This window comes from Meriones unguiculatus, chromosome 11 (assembly GCF_030254825.1).
Source record: "Meriones unguiculatus strain TT.TT164.6M chromosome 11, Bangor_MerUng_6.1, whole genome shotgun sequence".
NCBI classification, from domain to species: Eukaryota; Metazoa; Chordata; class Mammalia; order Rodentia; family Muridae; genus Meriones; species Meriones unguiculatus.
The window spans coordinates 30,449,711-30,473,170 of NC_083359.1; the positions used below are offsets into that span (position 1 = coordinate 30,449,711).

A 23,460-nucleotide genomic window follows, 5' to 3' on the forward strand; every position below is an offset into this window, starting at 1 on the left:
ATAGATGAGTTCAGTAAAGCCTGACAATTAAATTTTCTGTGTCCATAAGGGTGCAAAGCATGGCGGATTATGATAAAGATCAGATTTCAAGTCATAAAAATTTCCATTTTGAAAATGAGAAAAATAACTTACATTATATAATTGCCTGTTCCACTTTTTGGCCTCCTGCCTTCTTCCTGCCATGCTCTAGTAAACTGTATTTTAGAAAAGGGCACAATATTATAACATTTCAGAATGTAACAAGATTACATATTTGTAGAATGCTAACCATGGCATACTTTTCAACTACTGCCCATAATGAGTGACATTCATCTTTGAAATGTTTTGTGTGATATTTTTCCTTATTAGTAAAACTGAAAACTAACAAACCGTTTGTGTGTGTGATATAACTATATATATACATATATATACATAGATACATATAATTATATATATAAATATATATTATAATATATATACATATCACACTTGGTTATAAATTTATGAGTTCAGTTTTGGAACCAGAATGTAATGAAAATGTATTTATTGAATTGTGTTTTGAAAACTTCGTATAACATTTTAGAAAAATAAACTTAGATTAATAATATATACTAATTTATAAAAATAAGTACGGTATATAAAACTGTAAACAAGCAGGTCATGACAGTGATGGCAAGCAGAATGAATTTTACAGAATTTCCTGGGATTTAAGCAAATTATATGGAAAAGTAAGTATGTTGGTAGTTCCTCTTCAGTTTTCATCTGTTTTTGTTTGTGTGTTTTTTTTTTGTTGTTGTTTTTTTTTTTTTTTTTTTTTTTTTTTTTTTTACTGGTAACAACACTATATGTAAAGAAATATCACCTAACTTTTGAAAATTTTTCTGCTTTGAAAAATAAGCAATTGATCATCTTTCATAACCTTTATAATTTTATTCAAAAAGTATTCACTTTCAAAACTGAAAATGATAAACAATTGCTATCCTTTCATCAAAACTTCACCCAAATTATTGCAATATTCATAGTCTAATTTTACATTAAAGAACATTATCATAGGTAAATAATAATTTCTATCTAAAATGAAATATTGTAATTTGAATGAGTAACCTTTAGCGCCACTGAATATTCTCTTGTCTTAACTTGTGTGTTCTTGATATCTTTGATGAATTGTGTTATATATTTTATAATTTATATCAATATAAATAAGAAAGAAGTACTTGAAAATTACCTCCCCCACCCCCTCCCAAAAAAGAAATTATATGCACAGGCCAAAGTTCTATTGTGTAGTTAGTACAAAACAGATAGTTCAGTTATCAAATATTTTAATTAATTAATTGTATTCAGAATGTTCTGTATATATCATAAAATATGCTAGAAAACCTGTGAAAATATAGCTTATCTATCTGTCTACGTACCTGTTCATCTCTCCAGATACTCAAGAAATGTCTTAGCTCTTTTACTTACCAAAAATACCTATTTTATAGCCTATTAGGTTTCCTACCATATCTCCAGAGCACTTTCATCCCATTTTCCTTTGACAAAACAATCCATCAAGCGCTATTACTGCAAAATTGTTGTATCATTTTGAAAGATATCAGATTTTGACATGGCTGACTTGTAGAATATTTGAATAGTACTACAGAAAACACTTATTTTTCCTTCTTTCAGCTGAATTAGAAATCAGCCTTCATACAGAACTTACGTTGGGTTTTGTTCGCATTATTAAGCCATTTTAAACTAAGAAAATTTGGGTTAGAAAAATCTTCATCACATGAAAACGAATGTCAATTAAATATCTTCAAAATAAATAAGAGTAAGATGTTCAATGGGTAAAAGCACTTGCCTTTCAGGCGTGAAGACCCGTGCTGAATAAGCAGAACCCGTGTAGATCTATGTAGGGCACTGTATGCCCCTTATCCTACTCTGCAACAGTGAGATAGAAGGCAGAAACAAGAGAATCCTGGCAGTCTTCAGTCCAGATAACCTCATATTGTCAACAGAAACAAACAAACAAACAAACAAACAAAACAAAAAACAAAAGCACTCTGCCACAAAAAAAGTGAACAATTAGGACCAAGACCTAGTTAGAGTTATATCAAGATACTTCATGGATTTTGTGGCTATTGTGAAGGCCGTGGCTTCCTTAATGCCTTAATTTCTTTCTCAGACCTTTTGTCTTTTAAACTCTGATACATGTTATCACATACACACACACACACACACACATACAACTACAAATACACAAGTGTATGCAAACACAAAAATATAAACAAACAAAAACACACACATACAGAAACACACAGACATACAAACACACAAAAACACATATGCAAACACAAATACACACAAACATGCACTCACAAACACACTCCACACACACACACACACACACATATTTATGACACTTACAGGTTAAAAAAAAATGAAAGAAACATGTAAGGCAGTGACATAAACCTTAGGATGACCACTAGCTTTGATCCCAGTTTCTGTTCGTGTAGAAGTGTCACAAATAGTCACTGTTATTGGGACTATTATAGACCACTTGATGATGCATCCTGATTAAAAAGGTTCTGAAACTCCAACTATCATCTATGAAGGTTGAAGTGTATAGGGAGGAGACTTTTAAAATTCATATTAAGTATAACGGAATAAAATCAGAGATCGGTTTCCATTCAGCTCATATGCTAAAGGCTGAGAATCACAGGTGGCTAATCCTTTGACCAATATTGAATGTTTTCTATGGGAAGAAATGAGCTGATGCCTATTCAGTCCCGACAGGGTATCAATGACAGACTAAAAATGATTCCACCCTAGTGTAGTTTGGGAAGGCCATCAGTAATGAGACTGATTACAGAAACAAGGGGGGAGTGAAGGGAAGCTGCAGAACTGAAAGCCTATTGAGCATTGGTGGACCTGAGCAAAGCTTAGTCCCTGAGGCTTTCTACCCATCTGCCAGGAAGCTCTACTGAAGATTTATTTTACAGCTAATTGTACTGCTTGTATAGCCTTGGGGAGAGGCCTCATGAGTCTTCGGTCACTTCCGAATTTCTTCTAAGTCTTATGAGTCCCCCTGCCTTTTCCAAGAAGGGATGCTTCCATTCAGATGAGGATAGCTACACAAAATCAGTGCAGAATATATGTCTCCTCTAAACAAATTGAGCAGGGCTCACACTTAGGTATCTTTCGCTCATTTAAGTGTTCCTCCTCGTCTGTTCTCTCTGTTTTAATACAAAATTGATGAGAAGAATGAATCTGAAGAATTTTTATCTTTTACTCACTCCAAACTGATGTTGAAGGAAATAAGCATTATGTATCCCATAAAGAAAAACTGAACAACTTGTTTAAATCTTCTGTTGCTGGGTCAGAAGTGTTCACTTCCACCAAGTGTACTCTTTAAACTACAGTTTCAGAGAGGAGAAAGTCATAATTTTGGGGTCAGCTTCAACATGCCATCATTTGTTTCTCAAGCATTTCAAAATGTTTATTTTGTGGAACACACATTTGTGAGGATATATTTGTAAAACAGGTTATAGCATTAATTTTCAAATTATCATATCTTATAAACTGGCAACAGTTAGCTGACACCAATTTTCATCTAGACCTTGAACCCAATGTAAAATATTAAATCTTTTATACATAAAATGAAGTGAAAAACAGAACATTTTATCACAAATTTTAGCATATAATTCCTTCATTGTTTATGCCACAATCATTGTACACGGATTAATAATTATAATTTCTGAACCTAATAATTTATGCATTGATATTTTGTCCCTGTCATGTTTTTAATTTTTGCAATTAATTGTTTTAATAATAGAAAGGTTAATTGCACCATTCATCAGAATAGCTTACTGTGAAATAGTAGACAAATAAGAACTTTCTAGATAAAGGGCACACTTACTAATCAAGCTTGTCACTTCGGTAGAAAGGAAACAGTGCAATAGCCAAATATTTTCATGTAATTTGCAAAATCTTGGGTTTAAACAAAAACCCTACTAAACCAATAGAGTTCAAACATATTAGCAAATCTATACATCTAGTCAGACGCATTCAGAGCATCATGCCTTGACCTATGTGTCAATCTGTGTACATACATGTGTGTGTTGTAAACACATGTATACACTGCTCTGTACCCATTTATTAAATGATAACCTGGAAATCCATGCTTCAAATCGGACGAACATTATAAAAGAAAAAGGCAAGATTTTTTTTTCTTTCACAAAACTTGAATTCCAGTAATTAGTAATGAACAGTGGATGAAATCTAGATGATTGGTCTAGTGTCATTATCATTGACTTTCAACTAAAATATTACCTCATAGCTATAAGTTGATCATTGAGACACCAACGTTTTCATCCATATTTTACTAAGGAAAAAAATAGTATATGGGGAATAATGTACAGTTGAGTTATTTGACCCAGTAAAAGATCTTTTTACAGAGTTCATATTATGATGTAAGTTTAAAGTACATGCAATTTACACCTGTCTTCCTAAGTGTAAGTGTGTGTGTGTTCCTATACAGTTAATATTTCTCAACAAGGTATAAAAGTATCAATTTCATGAGGTCCCATTTATTGATTGTTGCTCTTAGAACCTGTGATGTTGGTGTTCTGTTCAGGAAGTTGTCTCCTGTGCCAATGAGTTCAAGGGTATTCCCCACTTTTTTTTCTAGGAGGACCTCCCCTATCAGTGAATTTAAGGAGGGGCATGCACGAAGAAGGGGGAGGGAGGGTGGGACCAGAAGGGGAGGAGGGAGGGGCTTATGGGGGAATTCAAAGTGAATAAACTGTAATTAATAAAAAAAGAAAGAAAATTACCAAATCCAAAAAAAGGTATCTTTTATTTGTCTGATATAATTGTTGTCTAAGAGGCTTACTGACTTTGTCATCTAACCTAACCTTAGTTCTGGAATCTTCTAGCTTCCATACAACTTAATCTAGGCCTAGAATCTTTTCTATCTCTGAAACTTACGACTCAATAAACTCACCATTTCTAGCTCTTTCTGAGCTCTGACTGCCTGAATCAACTCAGTTGTTCTAACTCTAACTCTTGTCCAAGCTGACTGATTAAAACTGGAGTCTCTCAGCTTCTGACAAAATTGCTTTTCTTGGCCTCAAAGTAGCAATCTCTTCTAATCTTCTGGCTCCTTCTATCTTTACCTGTGCCTAGCTTGTTCCCTAACTTTCTCTCTCTCTGAAACCTGTCTCTATACAACTGTCCCAGTAAGACTATCTCCACTCTCTCTATCTTTCTCTCTCTCACACTCTCTGTGCTGCTCTCTTAAGTCACCTTTCTTTTCTCTGTGCTCTACTGAGAGTTGGGCATCTCCTATTAAATCTTTTAAATATCATTTTTATTTATTCACTTTGTAACCAAGCTGTAGCCCTACCTTCATTCTCTCCCAATCCTGCCCTCTCTATTTCTCTCCCTCATCTCCTCCCATGCCCCTTTCCCAGTCCACTGATGGGGAAAGACCTCCTTCCCTTCCATGTGACCTTAGTTAGCCTACCAGGTCTCATCAGGACTTTCTTTCAGAGTCTTCCTCTGTGGCCTGATATTGCTGCCCCCCCACACACACATACACACAACTAAGGGGAAAGTGATCAAAGAACTAGCCATTGAGTGGATGTCAGAGACAGCTCCTGTTCCCCTTACTAATGAACCCATTTGGAGACTGAGCTGCCATGGGCTTCATCTGTGCAGGGGTTCTAGGTTATATCCATGAATGGTCCTTGGTTGGAGTATCAGTCTCAGAAAAACCCCTGGGCCTAGAATTTTTAGTTCTGTTGTTCTCCTTGTGAAGATCCACATCCTTCCAGGTCTTTCTGTCTCCCCCTACTTTCATAAGATTCCATGCACTATGCCCAAAGTTTGGCTATGAGTCTCAGCATCTGCTTTGATACCCTGCTGGTATAGTCTTTCAGAGGCCCTCTGTGGTAGGCTCCTGTCTTATTCCTTGTTTTCATGCTCTTCCGATGTCTATCCCATTCGCCTTTCTGAATGAAGATTGACCATCTTATCCAGGGTCTTTCTCCTTGCTTAGCTTCTTTAGGTATACCTATTTTAGTATGATTATCCTATATTAAATGTCTAATGTCCACTTATTAGTGAGTACATACCATGTGTGTCTTTCTGTTTCTGGGATACCTCACTCATGATGATACTTTCTAATTTCCACAATTTGCCTGCAAATTTCATGATTTCTTGTTTTTAATTGCTGAGTAGTATTCCATTGTGTAAATGTACAATTTCTGGATCCATTCTTCCATTGAGAGGCATCTGGATTGTTTCCAGGTTCTGGCTATTACCAATAAAGCTGCTATGAACATGATTGAACAAATATCCTTGTTGTGTACTTGAGCATGTTTTGGATAAATGCCTAGGAGTGGACGAGCTGGATCTTGAGGTAGCACTATTCCTAATTGTAAATGAGCACAGTCTCTAAGATCAACAATCAATAAATGGGACCTCATAAAACTGAAAAGTTTCTGTAAAGCAAAGGACACTGTCGTCAGAAAAAAAAAGACAGTCTACGGATTGGGAAAGAAACTTCACAAACCCTATATCTGACAGAGGGCTAGTATTAAGAATATATAAAGAATTCAAGAAGTTAAACAGCAGCAAATCAAGCAATCCAGTTAAAAACAGGGTACAGCACTAAACAGAGAATTCTCAATAGAGGAATACGGAATGGCAGAGAAAAACTTAAAGAAATGCTCAACAACCTTAGTCATCAGGGGAATGAAAATCAGAATGACCCTGAGATTTCACCTTACACCCACCAGAATGGCTAAGATCAAAAACTCAAGTCACAACATATCCTGGAGAGGATGGGGAGAAAGGATGTGAACTTTCCTCCATTGCTAGTGGGAATTTAAACTTGTGCAACCACTTTGGAAATCAGTCTGGCACTTTCTCAGACAATTAGGAGTAGTGCTATCAATTCTTTTGATTCCTCACTTTTCCTGCCCTCAGTTAGACATCACTTTCAAAAGTGTGCTTCCATCTACAAAACTGCATTTACCTTCATTGTTTGAGATTAAAGTTATGTATAAGGTCTTGTCTGTGCTCTAGACAAGGGCATTAAATGTGTGTGCTAAGGGCATGTCCATATTCCAGCCAGAGTAGCCATGTTGCTGGATTCAAATCCCTGTACTAGTGCTCACTTCAGCAGCACATATACTAAAATTGGAATAATACAGGGAAGATTAACATGGCCCCTACACAAGGATGACACGCAAATTCGTGAAGCATTCCATATTTTTCTGTCAAAGCAGATGCTGAGACTCATGGCCAACTGTTGGGCAGAGTGCATGGAATCTTATGTAAGAAGTGGGAAATAGTAAGGGCTGGAGAGGATGGGAACCCTACAAGGAGAGCAACAGAACCAGAAAATTTGAACACAGAGAACTTCCCAGAGAATCATACTCCAACCAAGGACTATTCATGGAGATAACCTAGAACCCCTGCACAGATGTAGCACATGACAGTTCAGTGTCCAAGTGGGTTACATAGTAATGGGAAGAGAGACTGCCTCTGACATAATCTGATTGGCCTGCTCTTTGATCACCTCCCCCTGAGTGGGGAGCAGCCTTACCAGGCCACAGAAGATGACCATGCAGCCACTCCTGATGTGATCTGATAGACTAAGATCAGAAGGAAGAAGAGGACCTCCCCTATCAGTGGACTTGGGGAGGGGCATGTGTGAAGAAGGGGGAGGGAGGGCAGGATCAGAAGGGGAGGAGGAGTAGGTTTATGGGAGTTAAAAGTGAATAAAGTGTAATTAATAAAAAACTATTAAATTAAAAGAAATGCCTCTACTAAAAGGAGCTCTTTCACCAGATCAGCTACTGATATGGCCAAAGACACAAATGAGACTATCTAAACTCTTAACAATACAAGGACTTGAATATGGTGTGTATTCTTTCTTATTGGACTTGGATTTTTATGTTAGTCAGATGTGATAAGAGACCTGTAAGAGGTGGCTCAGAGATTAAGAGCACATGCTGTTCTTCCAAAGGTCCTGAGTTCAATTCCCAGAAACCACATGGTGTCTATAATGAGGTCTGCTGCCTTCTTCTGGCATGCAGGCAGGATATTGCATAAATGATAAGTAAATAAATATTTTAAAATGTAAAAAAAAAGACACCTGTAGTAAACTACTTAAAAAGAACAAAACTTAATGGCTCAGTTTCAAAGATTACATTCTGTGGACACTTGGCTGCATTGCCTTTGGAACTGTGGTAAGTTGAAGAACATATGAGAATAGTTGGGAGTGGCATGCATGCAGAGGGAGGAGGGAGGGTGGGATCGGGAGGGGAGGAGGGAGGGGCTTATGGGGGATGAAGAATGAATAAAGTGTAATTGATGAAAAATTAAAATAAATAAATAAATAAATAATTCTATTTAAAAATATAAAAATTAATTCTGTTATGTTATTTTACATGTAACCTATATTATTAAATATAAAATAAAGCATGTTTTCTTAAAAAAAAAAGAAAGCTCTGTACTTCATGGTAGTTGAGATGGCAAATTCCTTAAAGTAGGCCCTACTTCCTAAATCAGCAGACACCTCTCAGTATCTCCATTGGCTGGAACCAAGACACTAGCATAAAGACTTTTGAAGGCATTTAATATTCAAACAACAAACTGTCCATAGCTCATTGTCTAGTGATCTATATAAAATACTTGTTTTTCCAAACAATGAAGGTACAGTGTTGACCAAATAGCAACAAAATAAAATCTCCTTTTGGAAAGTGGTAATCACTTAAGAATGAACAACGAGTTATGTGTATAAACATATATGTCAATATCCATCCTGAATACATCTTTCAGTCCATCTGATAATCTTTCTATACCATTGCCATCACTCTTCTCTCTGCTTACTCAAGAATAGAGTCAAGACTTGGAGGTCTTGCTAAGAGTAGATACCCTCCTTGCTGATACAGTTCTAGAACTAACTTATACAGGTTTATACCACCAGGTTCACTTTGTATCTCTGACTCCTCTTTTCTTTCTTTAAATAAGTTTATCCTAAAGATGTAGTACAGTTCCAGTCTGTACTTGTAATTAATTCCTTGATTGAATAACCATGGACAAGATATTTTCTTAATATCAGTTTAAGCTTCAGGACTCTAGCTGTTTTCTTCCTAGCCTATCTCTAGCTTTTAATTGTCACAATGAGGTTTTCCCTTTCAGTTCCCTCAAAATCAATTATAAACTCAAAAGTTCTACATTTAGACTACTTTTAATCAGGATACAATGTCACTAGTGGCTTGAACAAGAACACAATAGCTTGTTATCATTCTGGATAATAGGATGGACGCCAAGTATATCTCTAATCATGGCATTAATTTGGAAGAAACTTATTTTTAAAGTATTTTTTATTTTTTATTTATACTTTATTTACTTTGTATCCCCCTTCTAGTTCCCTCCCTCCTCCACTCCCAATCCCTTCCTTCCTCCCCCTTCTTCACACACTCCCCTCCCCAAGACCACTGGTAGGGGAGGGTTTCTTTTTCTTCCTTCTGATCCTAGTCTGTTAGGTCTCATCAGGAGTGGCTGCATTGTCTTCCTCTGTGGCCTGGTAAGGCTGCTCCCCCTTCAGGGGGGAGGTGATCAAAGAGCAGGCCAATCAGTTCATGTCAGAAGCAGTCCCTGTTTCCATTACTATGGAACCCACTTGGACACTGAACTGCCATGTGCTACATCTGTGCAGGGGTTCCAGATTATCTCCATGCATGATACTTGGTTGGAGTATCAGTCTCAGGAAAGACCCCTGTGCTCAAATTTTTTTGGTTCTGTTGCTCTCCTTGTGGACCTCCTGTCCTCCCAGATCTAACTATTATTTCCCACTTCTTTCATAAGATTCCCTGCATTCTGCTGGAAGTTTGGCCATAGGTCTCAACATCTGCTTTGATAGTCTGCAGGGAAGAGCCTTTCAGAGGCCCCCTGTGGGAGGCTCCTAACTTGTTTCCTGTTTTCTTCTTCTTCTGGTGTCCATCCTCTTAGCACTTCAGAGTGGGGATTGAGCATTTTAGCCAGAGTCCTCCCTCTTGATTAGATTCTTTAGGTGTACAGATTTTAGTAGATTTATCCCATATTATATGCCTATATGAGTGACTATATACTGTGTGTGTCTTTCTGCTTCTGGGATAGCTCACTCAGGATGATCCTTTCCAGATCCCACCATTTACCTGCAAATTTTGTAATTTCTTTGTTTTTCACTGCTGAATAATATTCCATTGTGTAGATATACCACAATTTCTGTATCCATTCTTCAGTTGAGGGGCCTCTGGGCTGTTTCCAGCTTCTGGCTATTACAAATAAAGCTGCCACAAACATGATTGAACAAATGTCCTTATTGTTTACTTGAGCCTCTTTTGGATATATGCCTAGGAGTGGTATGGCTGGATCTTGAAGAAGTGCTATTCCTAGTTGTCTGAGAGAGTGCCAGATTGATTTCCAGAATGGTTGTACCAGTTTACATTCGCACCAGCAGTGGAGGATGGTTTTCCTTTCTCCACAACCACTCCAGCATGTGTTGTCATTTGAGGTTTTGATCTTGGCCATTCTCATGGGTGTAAGGTGAAATCTCGGGGTTGTTTGGATTTGCATTTCCTTGATGGCTAATGACGATGAGCATTTCTTTAAGTGTTTCTCTGCCATTTGATATTCCTCTACAGAGGATTCTCTGTTTAGCTCTGTTCCCAATTTTTTAATTGGATTACTTGATTTGTTGCTTTTCAACTTCTTTAGTTCTTTATATATATTGGATATTAGCCCTCTGTCAGATAGAGGGTTGGTGAAGATTCTTTCCCAATCTGTAGGCAGTCATTTTGTTTTGAGGATGGTGTCCTTTGCTTTACAGAAGCTTTTCAGCTTCATGAGGTCCCATTTATTGATTGTTGCTCTTAGAACCTGTTCTGTTGGTATTCTGTTCAGGAAGTTGTCTCCTGTACCAATGAGTTCTAGGGTCTTCGACACTTTTTCTTCTAACCGATTTAATGTGTCTGGTTTTATGTTGAGTTCTTTGATCCACTTGGACTTTAGTTTTGTGCAGGGTGATAAGTATGGATCTATTTGCATTTTTCTACATGTAGACATCCAGTTGGACCAGCACCATTTGTTGAAGATGCTATCTTTTTTCCATTGTATGGTTTTCGCATCTTTGTCAAAGATCAGGTGTCTATAAGTGTGTGAGTTTATTTCTGGTTCTTCTATTCAGTTTCATCGATCCACCAGTCTGTTTCTATGCCAGTACCATGCAGTTTGTATTACTGTTGCTCTATAGTACAGCTTAAGATCAGGGATGGAGATACTTCCAGAAGATCTTTTAATGTAGAGGATTGTTTTAGCAATTCTGGGTTTCTTATTATAACATATGAAGTTGAGAATTTTTCTTTCTTGGTCTGTAAAGAATTAAGTTGGTAATTTGATGGGTATTGCATTGAATCTGTAGATTGTTTTTGGTAAGATGGCCATTTTTACTATGTTAATACTGCCAAGCCATGAGCATGGTAGATCTTTCCATCTTCTGATATCTCCTTATAATTTTTTCTTCAGAGACTTTAAATTTTTTTTCATACTAGTCTTTGATGTGCTTGGTTAGGGTTACACCGAGGTACCTTATGTCATTTGTGGCTAGTGTGAAGGGTGTTGTTTTCTCAATTTCTTTCTCAGCCCTTTTGTCTTTTGTATACAGGAGGGCTACTGATTTTTTTGAGTTAATTTTGTAACCTGCCACTTTGCTGAAGGTGTTTATCAGCTGTTGGAGTTCCCTGGTAGAATTTTTGGGGTCACTCATGTATACTATCATATCATCTGCAAATAGTGATACTTTGACTTCTTCCTTTCTAATTTGTATCCCCTTTATCTCCTTCGATTGTCTTATTGCTCTAGCAAGGACTCCCAGAACTATATTGAAGAGATATGGAGAGAGTGGGCAGCCTTGCCTTGTCCCTGACTTCGGTAGGATTGCTTTAAGTTTGAGATCAGGGATATAAGGCACATATCTAAACATAGTAAAGGCAATATACAGCAAGCCTATAGCCAACATCAAACTAAACGGAGAGAAACTTAAAGAAACTTCTTTTAACAAGGGTAATTTTAGAGTCCAGATGGCAAGCTTCCTATTACATGACATTTGGTCAACACTGATTTCAGGACAAGTGCAGAACATGGAATTTTCTTTTCATTTCTGTCCCAGAATCATTTGCTGCCCTTGTAGATTTTCTTTTCAAAGAGCTTTGTAATAATTGTCAAGCAAGGAACTAGTAAATGCTATCATGATTTATATCATTTACCACTGGAGTTCATCTGGTTTCACTTTCTAAATTGTTTTTAGAATAACCTCATATTGCAAAGGCAATTGTGGCTCTACTTTAGAGACAGTACTAAGTAGTGATATTTTGGGGAAGTCTTTTCCCCATCAGAACAGATTTTGCCATTGCTTAGATGTATTAGTTTTATAGGTGCCACAAACAAAACGAATATATTTCCACGTTATGAAAAATGCAATCTTACTATAGAAACTCTATCCTAAAAAGCAGTGAGTAAGTATATGTATTCAAAGAATGATGCAGCCATTTCTTAATCAGAAAGTTTTACTGTCAACGAGGATAAAGGTGAAGAAAATCTTCAGGGTCATATTATTCATATAAGGCTATCATGTGCATTTTCTCAAGTAGCTGACATTTATTAGGTATTCAATATTCAATCAATAAGCCATCTAATATATTATATACTCTGATAGTGCATGAGAAACAAGACAAAATGATATCAGTGCTATCCTATGCTCAGAAACTTTGAATCCTGCACTCATTGTAGACAACGTGGTTTGAATAGGATCCATACCATGATAGAAAATTCAGAAGAAATAAGATGGCAAGATACTAATAAACATTTATTATGCTTGTGTCTTCCCTTCTAAACTGTTTTAAATGTTTCTTAATAAATTTATGTCTAACTGTAACCCTAGCATGTCTATTTTGTGAACTATATAATTGAATTACAGACGTGCTAAGCTGATCAAAACCTCACAATGAATAATGCCAATGTGGTGTTTTCTCATTTATTTCAATATGTATAATACTTAACCCCTTCCTATTACGAGACAAGATCATGAGCCATTTGAAAAGACAAAGGAAAAGTGAAGCAGGAGATGGTGGTCATTTCTGGCAGAGGAATATACCAATAGAAGAATCTCAAAGTAGAAAATATTTATATAGTTGTTAATATTATGACTAAAGAGGTAGGTGAGAAAACCATTATATATTATTTGTGCTACATGACAAAAATGCAGAAATAATTCTGTATGTAAAGTGAAACTATGGAATATTACTAAATCCCATTTGATCTGCCAAGAACCACTCCCCTTTTTATGTTTTGAAGTTTAAAGAATGCACTATCCCACTAGATAGAAATATGATAATCTTCCTACTGTGGCATTTGCATATTTCATTCTTATCACAAATCAAATAAAAAACATTTTAATAATATCAGTTTCTTTGCAGTATGGTTATTTCTATGGATTCCTCCTTGGTTTTGTGGCTTCTGACTAAAGTGTAGAGACATAAATAATACCTCTTTCTGAAGTCTGAGAGAAAGAAATGAACAGGTGGGAAATCAAAGTAGCAGCTGAGCATGGAATGTTGTAGAAACAGGCCTCTGGTGATAGATGGAAAATTAAAATGTGAGTACTCAGGAAAGAAAGAGAGGGCAACATGACTCATCTTTGACATGCTGGGGATAGTAAGGTTTTGCCATCTTTTCTGACAGAATTTTGCCCTATGAGATGTTTCTAAGTTTCCTGCCAGATAGTTGTAGGAATTGGTTTTTAGTATTTAGTCTTGCAATCTTTCTAAAAGGAGTTCTTGTCTAATTGTGTTGTGAGAAAATAAAATACAAGCAAACAAAAGTGTTTTATGTGAAATATTATTTCCCTAGAATTAAACATGTGCTTTGAGTTTGGGAAGTTAATATAAAATAACCTCTTTTAAGAATATAATTCTTGCAAATTTCATGATTTCCTCCTTTTTGATTGCTGAGTAGTATTCCATTGTATAAAAATACCACAATTTCTGTACCCATTCAACCGTTGATGGACATCTGGGTTGTTTCCAGGTTCTGGCTATTACAAATAGAGCTGCTATAAACATGGTTGAGCAAGTGTCCTTTTTGTGTACTTGAACAAACTTTGGGTATATACCTAGCAGTGGTATAGCTGGGTCTGTAGGAAGCACTATTCCTATTTGTCTTAGAAAGCGCCAGATAGCTTTCCAGAGTGGTTGTACCAGTTTACATTCCCACCAGCAGTGGAGCAGGGTTCCCCTTTCTCCACAACCTCTCCAGCATGTGTTATCGCTTGAGTTTTTCATCTTGGCCATTCTGATGGGTGTAAGGTGATATCTCAGGGTCGTTTTGATTTGCATTTCCCTGATGGCTAATGAGGATGAGGAAATCATGAAATTTGCAGGCAAATGGTGGGATCTAGAAAAGATCATTCTGAGTGAAATATCCCAGAAGGAGAAAGACAAACATGGGATATACTCACTTATATAGACCTATAAGATATGATGAACATAATGAAATCTATACACCTAAAAAAGATAATCAATTGAGCGGACATGGGGTAAGATGATCAATCCTCATTTAGAAAGACAGATGGGATGTGCATCGAACGTATGACAGGAGTCTACTGAGCGCATCTGAAAGACTCTAACTAGCAGTGTTTTCAAAGCAAAGACTCATGACCAAACCTTTGGCAGAGTACAGGGAATCATAAGAAAGAAGGGGAGTTAGTCTGATGGGGAAAGGATAGGAGCTCCACAAGGACCAAATATATCTGGGCACAGGGTCTTTTCTGAGACTGACATTCAACCAAGGACCATGTATGGACATAACCTAGAACCTCCACTCAGATGTAGCCTGTGGTAGCTCAGTAACCAATTGGTTTCCCAAAGTGAGGGGAACAGGGACTATTTCTAACAGGAACTCGATGTCTGGCTCTTTGGTCTCCCCACCCCCGAAGGGAGGAGCAGTCCTGTTAGGCCACAGAGGAGGGCTTTGCAGCCAGTCCTGAAGATACCTGATAAAACAGGATCAGATGAATGGGGAGGAGGTCCCCCCCATCAGTGGACTTGGAAAGGGGCACGGTGGAGATGAGGGAGGGAGGGAGGGAGGGACTGGGAGGGAATGAGGGATCGGGACACGGCTGGGATAGAGAGTTAATAAAATGTAACTGATAAAAAAAATAAAATAAAAAGAAAAAAAAAAAGAATATAATTCTTTACCTACTCTCAAATTTAGTGGCCTTTCCCAAGGATGGAACTAGGCAACAAATGATATTAAATGACACAGAAGACTAGTGGTCCTGAAACTCACCAGTGCTTCCCTTTAATACATTTCCTCATGCTGTGATACCCCAGATCATAAAATTATTTTGTTACTTCACAAATGTAATTTTACTACTGATGTGAATCACAATGTAAATATTTTTGGAGATAGAGTTTTGTAGAAATGGGTCATGATCTACAGGTTGAGAACTTCTATACTACATGAACAGATCTCTGCTTTAAACACAAACTCCCTGTCATTGCTCTTTCTTTTATCCACAGTGTTGATTCCTTTATAATCTCACAGCTGTATACTGTTTTAGGGGGATACACATCACCATTCCTTAAAGAGTTATGTTGCACACAATATGAACTTCACAAAGATGGATAAAGAAATGTATTAGAGGACAGGAATTCATTTTGGTACTTTTAGATACAAAATGATTGCCCTCTATTATTTAGATTACTCTTAAGGTAATATTAACTTATGAATTCACTTAATATGAACATAAAATAAATCAGGGACTTGAAACAAAGTCCATTAGTCTACATGCCATTTTGTTAAGCTCTACCCTACATATTGTGAAAGTGTTAGTTCTTCCAAAATTGATCTGTAGGTTCAAAACCGTGCTACCCAAGATCCTTTTTTATTATCATTTATTATATTTCATTCATTTTTTTATTAGTAACAGTTTATTAACTTTGTATCCCAGCTGTATCCCACTCCCTCATTCTCGCCCAATCCCAGGCCTGAAGCTACCCAAGATCTTAGCCAGTTATCTTATGTAAAAAGCTCATTTGAATGTTTTTACTGAATAATCAGCAGTTGGCAGAATTGTAAATGACAAAGAAGTCACTGCAAGACTGTAGTAGTTGCAAGAATGCTATGCTAGTAGAGAAACGAGGTACTGGTGTAAAAGGCTGATAGAGCAGATTAGAATACACCACAGTAGATTTTCATAAGTGTAATCAAGGAATTTTGTGAAACTAGAAAGCCAAGCAATGGGGGAAAACAGACTCCTTTTGCTAAATGTTATAGGTACAAGTGATCATGTATATTAAATAATCAGTCTAGACACAAAACTTACATGTTCCACAAAAATGTAGTTAGTCCGGGTCTTACATCTAAAATGTAAGACACAAAACTATAATGCTTCTATAAGGAATCTAGATTATTTAAATAATATATCTCATTTGAGAAAGGTGCTGTCTTTGTTTTTTGTTGTTGTTGTTGTTTTATTGTTTTTTGTTGTTTTGTTTATTTTGTTTTTGTCTGTTGCTGTTAAGAAATACTGTAGCCAGGAAATGTTATACACTTCTTTGATACCAGTACGTGGCAGGCAGAACAGACAGATCTCAGTGAATTAAAATCCAGTCTGATCTACACTGGACTGGTTTCATGAGTCTGCCTATATTGAGGTTTGAATAATATTACTGATACTGTGTTTCGTCAACATTGTCACTTAGTCTCCATCAGTTTACCTGGAAACTCTATTAATCACCACTGTGTAATCAGGTTAGCCTTGAAGATAAGATCTGTCACCCCAACCTTCCAGTTCTGAGGTTAAAGATATGTCCCACCAAACTCAGGAGATATTAGAAATGATGATCAAGCTTTTAATAACTTGGAACCTTCTAATAATTTAGCAGCAACTGATATATCATGTGTCTTTTTTCCTTTCCCTGTTCATATGTGTGGGCTTTTAAATTTAAAATGTTTGTGTTTTCTTTCAATGGTAATTCATAATTCTTGTTTGTTCGTTCTTTATTCTTACCGTTTTTGTTTGTACTGTAATTGTGCTCCAACTTTGTTTTCTATGTATAATTTACACACCGATAATAAAATTATTTGTTACTTTGAAAGTATATAATACTATGAATTTGCCTCTGAGTGAAAATTTGGCCACATTTTATGAGTTTTAGCATAAATACTTTAAAATTCTTATAAGCCCAAACTTTTAGGCATTGTCCATTTAAATTATTCAGAAAAATTAATTTAATTTTAAGCCTCTCAAATTTAGTGTTTTTCCTTTTTAAGGATCTCCTATGTAGTCAGAAAAAAATATATATAAATAAATATGTTGATGCTGGGAGTGCATGCATCTATGTCTCGGGATCATTAATAGATAACTGCAAACGAATATTTGTATATACATACATATGTATATGTATGTATAGACATACACACAAACAGAGTTCTCTGTGTGTGTCTGTGTTTAGCAGAGTGATAATGTGGAAAAGAATGCTCTGGGAAACTGTAAACAAGAATGCCATTCAGAAATCCTGCTTCAGCAAAGGAAAGGAGGTTGCCCGTGGTAAATGCAGGATTTTATCAGCACACTGTAATTATGATTCACATCCTGTATTCTACTAATATATACTTATATTTGCCATATATGGAGTGTAACTTTTTGAAATTTCTTAATATTTTGAAGTGATAAACTGAAATTATCTTTTAGAAGGCATAATTGTCAGCAATAAACCTGGCACATTCCTCTACTGTGAAGAAGTGCTTTTCGCAGCAAGATGACTTTATATCTTAGATGTTGTTCTGCATTAGTTAAATTAGAATACTTGATATGTTAATTACTTATCATTTAAGTTATGAAGCTTCTAAAATCAAAGAAACACATAACTTGTTATTTATTTATTATAACAGACATGGTTTATTTAGCATAAAAACTTGCCTTTGTGTGACTTTTTCTCTCTTTAATATATTTATTTTTGTTAATTACAGTTTATTTTCTCTGTATAACAGCTGTCGCCCCCCTCCCTCATTCCCTCCCTTATCTCCTCTCATCCCCCTCCCCAAGTCCACAGGTTGGGGACGTCCTCCTCCCCTTCCCTCTGATTATAGACTACCTGGTCTCTTCAGACCTGCTGCATTGTCTTCCTCTGATGCCTGGTAAGGCTACTCCTCCACTGAGGGGAGATGATCAAACATCCAGTCATTGAATTCATGTCAGAGACAGTCCCTTTTCCCATTGCTAGTGAACCCATTTGAAGACTGAGATACCATGGGCTACAACTGTGCAGAGGTTCTAGGTAATCTCCGTGGATGGTCATTGGTTGGTTTATCATTCTCAGAAAAGACCACTGTACCCAAATATTTTGGTTCTGTTGCTCTCCTTGTGGAGCTTCTGTCCCCTCCAGGTCTTTCTGTCTCCCCCTACTTTCATAAAATTCCCTGCACTCTGTCCAAAGTTTGGCTGTGAGTGTCAGCATCTGCTTTGATACCCTGAAGCATAAAATCTCTCAGAGGCCCTCTGTAGTAGGCTTCTGACTTGTTCCCTGTTATCTCCCTCTTCTGATGTTCATTCCATTTGTCTTCCTGAGTGAGGACTGTTCATCTTACCCAGGATCCTCCTTCTTGCTTAGCTTCTTCAGGTGTACAGATTTTATTATGTTTATCTTATATTATATGTCTAATATCCATTTATAAGTAATTATATAGCATGTGTGTCTTTCTGCTTCTGTGATACCTCACTCAGGATGATCTTTTCTAGATCCCACCATTTGCCTACAAATTTCACTATTTCCTTGTTTTTAATTACTGAGTACTATTCCATTTTATAAATATACCACAATTTCTGTATCCACTCCTACACTGAGGGACATCTGAGTTGTTTTCAGATTCTGACTATTATAAATAAAGCTGCTACGAACATGACTGAGCAAATGTCCTTGTTGAATACTTGAGCATATTTAGTGTATATACCTAGGACTGGTATGACTGGATCTTGAGGAAGCACTATTCCTAATTGTCTAAGAAAGTGCCAGATTGATTTCCAAAGTGGTTGTACAAGTTTGCATTCCCACCATCAATGGAAGAGGGTTCCCCTTTCTCCACCTCCTCTCTAGCATGTGCAATCACTTGAGTTTTTTATCTTAGCCATTTGGATGAGGGTAAAGTAAAACCTCAGGATTGTTTTGACTTGCATTTCCCTGATGACTAAGGAGGTTGAGCATTTCTTTAGCGTTTCTATGCCATTTAATATTACTCTATTGAGAATTCTCTATTTAGCTCTGTATACCATTTTTAATTGGATTGCATGGTTTATTAGTGTTTAACTTCTTAAGTTCTTTATATATTTTGGATATTAGCCTTCTGTCAAATACAGGGTTGGTAAAGATCCTCTCCCAATCTGTAGGCTGCCCTTTGTTTCAAATGACAGTGTCCTTTGCTTTACAGAAGCTTTTCAGTTTCATGAAGTCCCATTTATTTTTTAATTAAATTTTATTTTTTATATAATTACAATTTATTCACTTTGTATCCCACCTGAAGCCCACTCCCTCATTCCCTCCCAATTTTACCTTCCCTCCCTCATATCCTCCCATACCACTCTCTAAGTCCACTGATAGGTGAGGTCCTCCTACTCTTCCATCTGAACCTAGCTTATCAGGTCTCATCAGGAACAGCTGCATTTTCCTCCTCTGTGGCCTGGCACGGTTGCTCCCCCTTTGGGGGAAGGTGGTCAAAGAGCCAGCCAGTGAGTTCTTGTCAGAATCAGCCTTTATTCCCCTTTCTAGGGAACTCATTTGGAGACAGAGCTGCCATGGACTACATCTGAGCAGGAGTTCTAGGTTATCTCCATGAATGGTCCTTGGTTGAGGTATCAGTCTCAGAAAAAAACCCTGTGCCCATATTTTTGGGTTCTCTTGCTCTCCTTGTGTAGCTCCTGTCCTCTCCAGGGCTTACTATCTCATCCTTCCATCATAGTTTGGTTATGAGTCTCAACATCTGGTTTTATACACTCCTGTATAAAGTCTTTCAGAGGCCCTCTGTGGTTCCTGTCCTGTTTTTTGTTTTCTTCTTCTTCCAATGCCCATCCTGTTTGTCTTTCTGAGTGAGGATTGATCATTTTACCCAGGGTCCTCCTTGTTGCTTAGCTTCTTTAGGTGTACAGATTTTAATATGTTTATCTTCTATTATAGGTCTAATATCCACTTATAAGTGAGTATATAGCATGTGTGTCTTTCTGCATCTGGGATACTTCACTCAGTATGATCTTTTCTAGATCCCATCATTTGTCCCAAAATTTCATGCTTTCCTTGTTTTTAATTGCTGTGTAGTATTCCATTGTGTAAATGTACCACAATTTCTGTATCCATTCCTCCACTGAGGGGCCTCTGGCTTGTTTCCAGCTTCTGGCTATCTTGAGGAAGCACTACTTCTAATTCCCATCATCAACTGAGGAGAATTCCCCTTTCTCCACAACCTCTCAAGCATGTGTTTTCACGTGAGTTTTTGATCTTAGCCATTCTGATGGGTGTAACTCAGGTTCGTTTTGATTTGCATCTCCCTGATGACTAAGGAAGTTGAACATTTCTTTAAGTGTTTCTCTGTTATTCTATATTCCTCTACAGAGAATTCGCTGTATAGCTCTGTACACTATTTTCAATTGGATTACTTGATTTGTTGCTTTTGAACTTCTTTAGTTCTTTATATTTTATGGATATTAGCCCTCTGTCAGATATAGGGTAGGTGAAGATGCTTTCCCTGTCTGTAGGCTGTCATTTTGTTCCAATGACAGTGTCCTTTCCTTACAGCAGCTTTTCAGTTTCATGAGGTCCCATTTATTGATTGTTGGTCTTAGATCCTGTGCTGTTAGTATTCTGTTCATTAAGTAGTCTCATGTGCCAATGAGTACTAGGCTCTTCCCCACGTTTTCTTGTGTGTCTGGTTTTATGTCGAGGTCTTGATCCACTTAGACTTAGTTTTGTACAGGGTGATAAATACAGATCTATTTGCATTTTTCTATATGTAGGCATCCAGCTAGACCAGCACTGTTTATTGAAGATGCTGTCTTTTTCCCATTTTAGGGTTTTGGCTTCTTTTTCAAAAATTAAATATCCATAGGTGTGAGGATTTATTTCTGAGTTTTCTATTTTATTTCATTGATCTATTATTCTGTTTCTATGCCAGTACCATGCAGTTTTTATTACTATTGCTCTGTAGCACAGCTTGAGATCAGGAATGGAGATACCTCCAGATGATCTGTTATTGTACAGAATTGTTTTAGCAATTCTGTTTTTTTTTTTTCTTTTTTTTATATGAAACTGAGAATTGTTCTTTCAAGGTCTGTGCAGAATTGGGTTGGTATTTTGGTGGGAACTACATTGAATTTGTAGAATGTTTTTGGCAAGATGGCCATTTTAACAATGTTAATCCTACTGATCTATGACCATGAGAGATCTTTCTATCTTCTGATATAGTCTTCAGTTTCTTTCTTCAGAGACTTGAGGGTTTTTTCAAACAGGTCTTTCATTTGCTTGGTAAGAGTCACCCAAGTTCCTTTATGTTATTAGTGGATATTGTGAAGGGTGTTGTTTCCCTAATTTCTTTCTCAGCCATTTTGTCTTTCATATACAGGAGGGATATTGATTTGTTTGAGTTAATTTTGTATCCAGCCATTTTACTGAAGGTGAAGGAGTTTATCAGCTGAAGGAGTTCTCTGGTTTAATTTTTGGGGTCACTCAGGTATACTATCATATCATCTGCAAATAGTGATACTTTGACTGCTTTCTTTCCAATTTGTGTCCGTTGGTCTCCTTTAGTTGCTTTTGCTCTAGCTAGGACTTCAAGTACTATGTTGAAAAGAAATAGAGAGAGTGGACAACCTTGCCTTGTCCCTGATTTCAGTGGGAATGATTTAAGTTTCTGTCTGTTTAGTTTGATGTTAGCTGTAGGCTTATTGTATATTGTCTTTACTGTGTTTAGATATGTGCCTTGTATCCCTGATCACTCCAAGACTTTAAACATGAAGGGGTGTTGGATTTTGTCAAATGCTTTTTCAGCATCTAAGGAGATGATCATGTGGTTTTTCTCCTTTAGTTTGTTTATATGGTGGATTACATTGATGGACTTCCGTATATTGAACCATCCATGCATGCCTGGGATAAAGCCTACTTGGTCATGTTGGATGATATTTTTGATGTGTTCTTGGATTTGATTTGCAAGTATTTTATTGAGTATTTTTGCATCAATGTTCATTAGAGAGGTATGTCTGAAGTTCTCTTTTCTGTTGGGTCTTTGTGTGGTTTAGGTATCAAGGTGACTGTGGCTTCATAGAATGAGTTTGTTAATATTCCTTCTGTTTCTATTTTGTGGAATAGTTTGAAGAGAATCAGAATTAGCTCTTCTTTGAAGATCTGGTAGAATTCTGAGCTGAAACCATCTGACCCTGGGTGTTTTTTGGAAGGGAGACTTTTGATGACTGTTTCTATTTCCTTGGGGCTATACAACTCTTTAATCTACTTACCTGATCTTGGTTCAATTTTGGTAAATGGAATCTATCAAGAAAATTGTCCATTTCATTTAGATTTTCAAATTTTGTGGAATATTAGCTTTTGTAGTAAGGCCTAATGATTGTTTGTATTTCCTCAGTGTCTGTCCTTATGTCCCCCTCTTCCTTTCTGATTCTGTTGACTTGGATAGTTTCTCTCTCCCTTTTAGTTTGGCTAAGAGTTTGTCTCTCTTGTTGATTTTCTCAAAGAACCAGCTCTTGGTCTCATTGATTCTTTGAATTGTTTTCTTTGTTTCTAATTCATTGATTTCAGTTCTGAGTTCGATTATTTCCAATCTTCTACTACTCTCTGGTTTGTCTGCTTCTTCCCCGCCACCCCTAAGGCTTTTAGGTGTGCCATTAAGTTGCTTGTATGAACTGTCTCCAACTTCTTTCTGTAAGCTCTTAGTGCTGTGATGTTCTTCTTAGAACTGCTTTCATGGGCTGGGGAGATGGCTCAGAGGTTAAGAACACTTGTTTTTCTTCCAAGGGTCCTGAGTTCAGTTCCCAGCAACCACATGGTGGCTCACAACCATCTATGAGAGATCTGGTGCCCTCTTCTGGCAAAAGGTGTACCTGCAGGCAGAGAACTATATACATAATAAAGAAATCTTAAAAAAAAAAGAAAAAAAAAACTACTGAGGGGCATCTGGGCTGTTTCCAGCTTCTGGCTATTACAAATAAGTGGAGGAATGGATGCACAAATTGTGGTATATCTACACAATGGAATATTACTCAACAATAAAAAACAAGGAAATCATGAAATTTGCAGGTAAGTGGTGGGATCTGGAAAAGATCATCCTGAGTGAGCTGTCCCAGAAGCAGAAAGATGCACACAGTATATACTCACTCATATAGACATA

The 23,460-nt window shown here is 36.9% G+C and overlaps 1 long non-coding RNA gene and 1 other non-coding gene across 2 annotated transcripts in view; both read left to right on the forward strand.

Annotated features, from left to right (window-relative positions):
* Nucleotides 1–23,460, forward strand: part of LOC132646521 (uncharacterized) — a 613,231-nt gene that overhangs the window by 123,762 nt on the left and 466,009 nt on the right. The gene's annotated exons all lie outside the window — the stretch shown is intronic.
* Nucleotides 7,135–7,241, forward strand: LOC132646645 (U6 spliceosomal RNA). Its single transcript, XR_009584894.1, has one exon. It is a non-coding gene; the product is annotated as a U6 spliceosomal RNA (small nuclear RNA).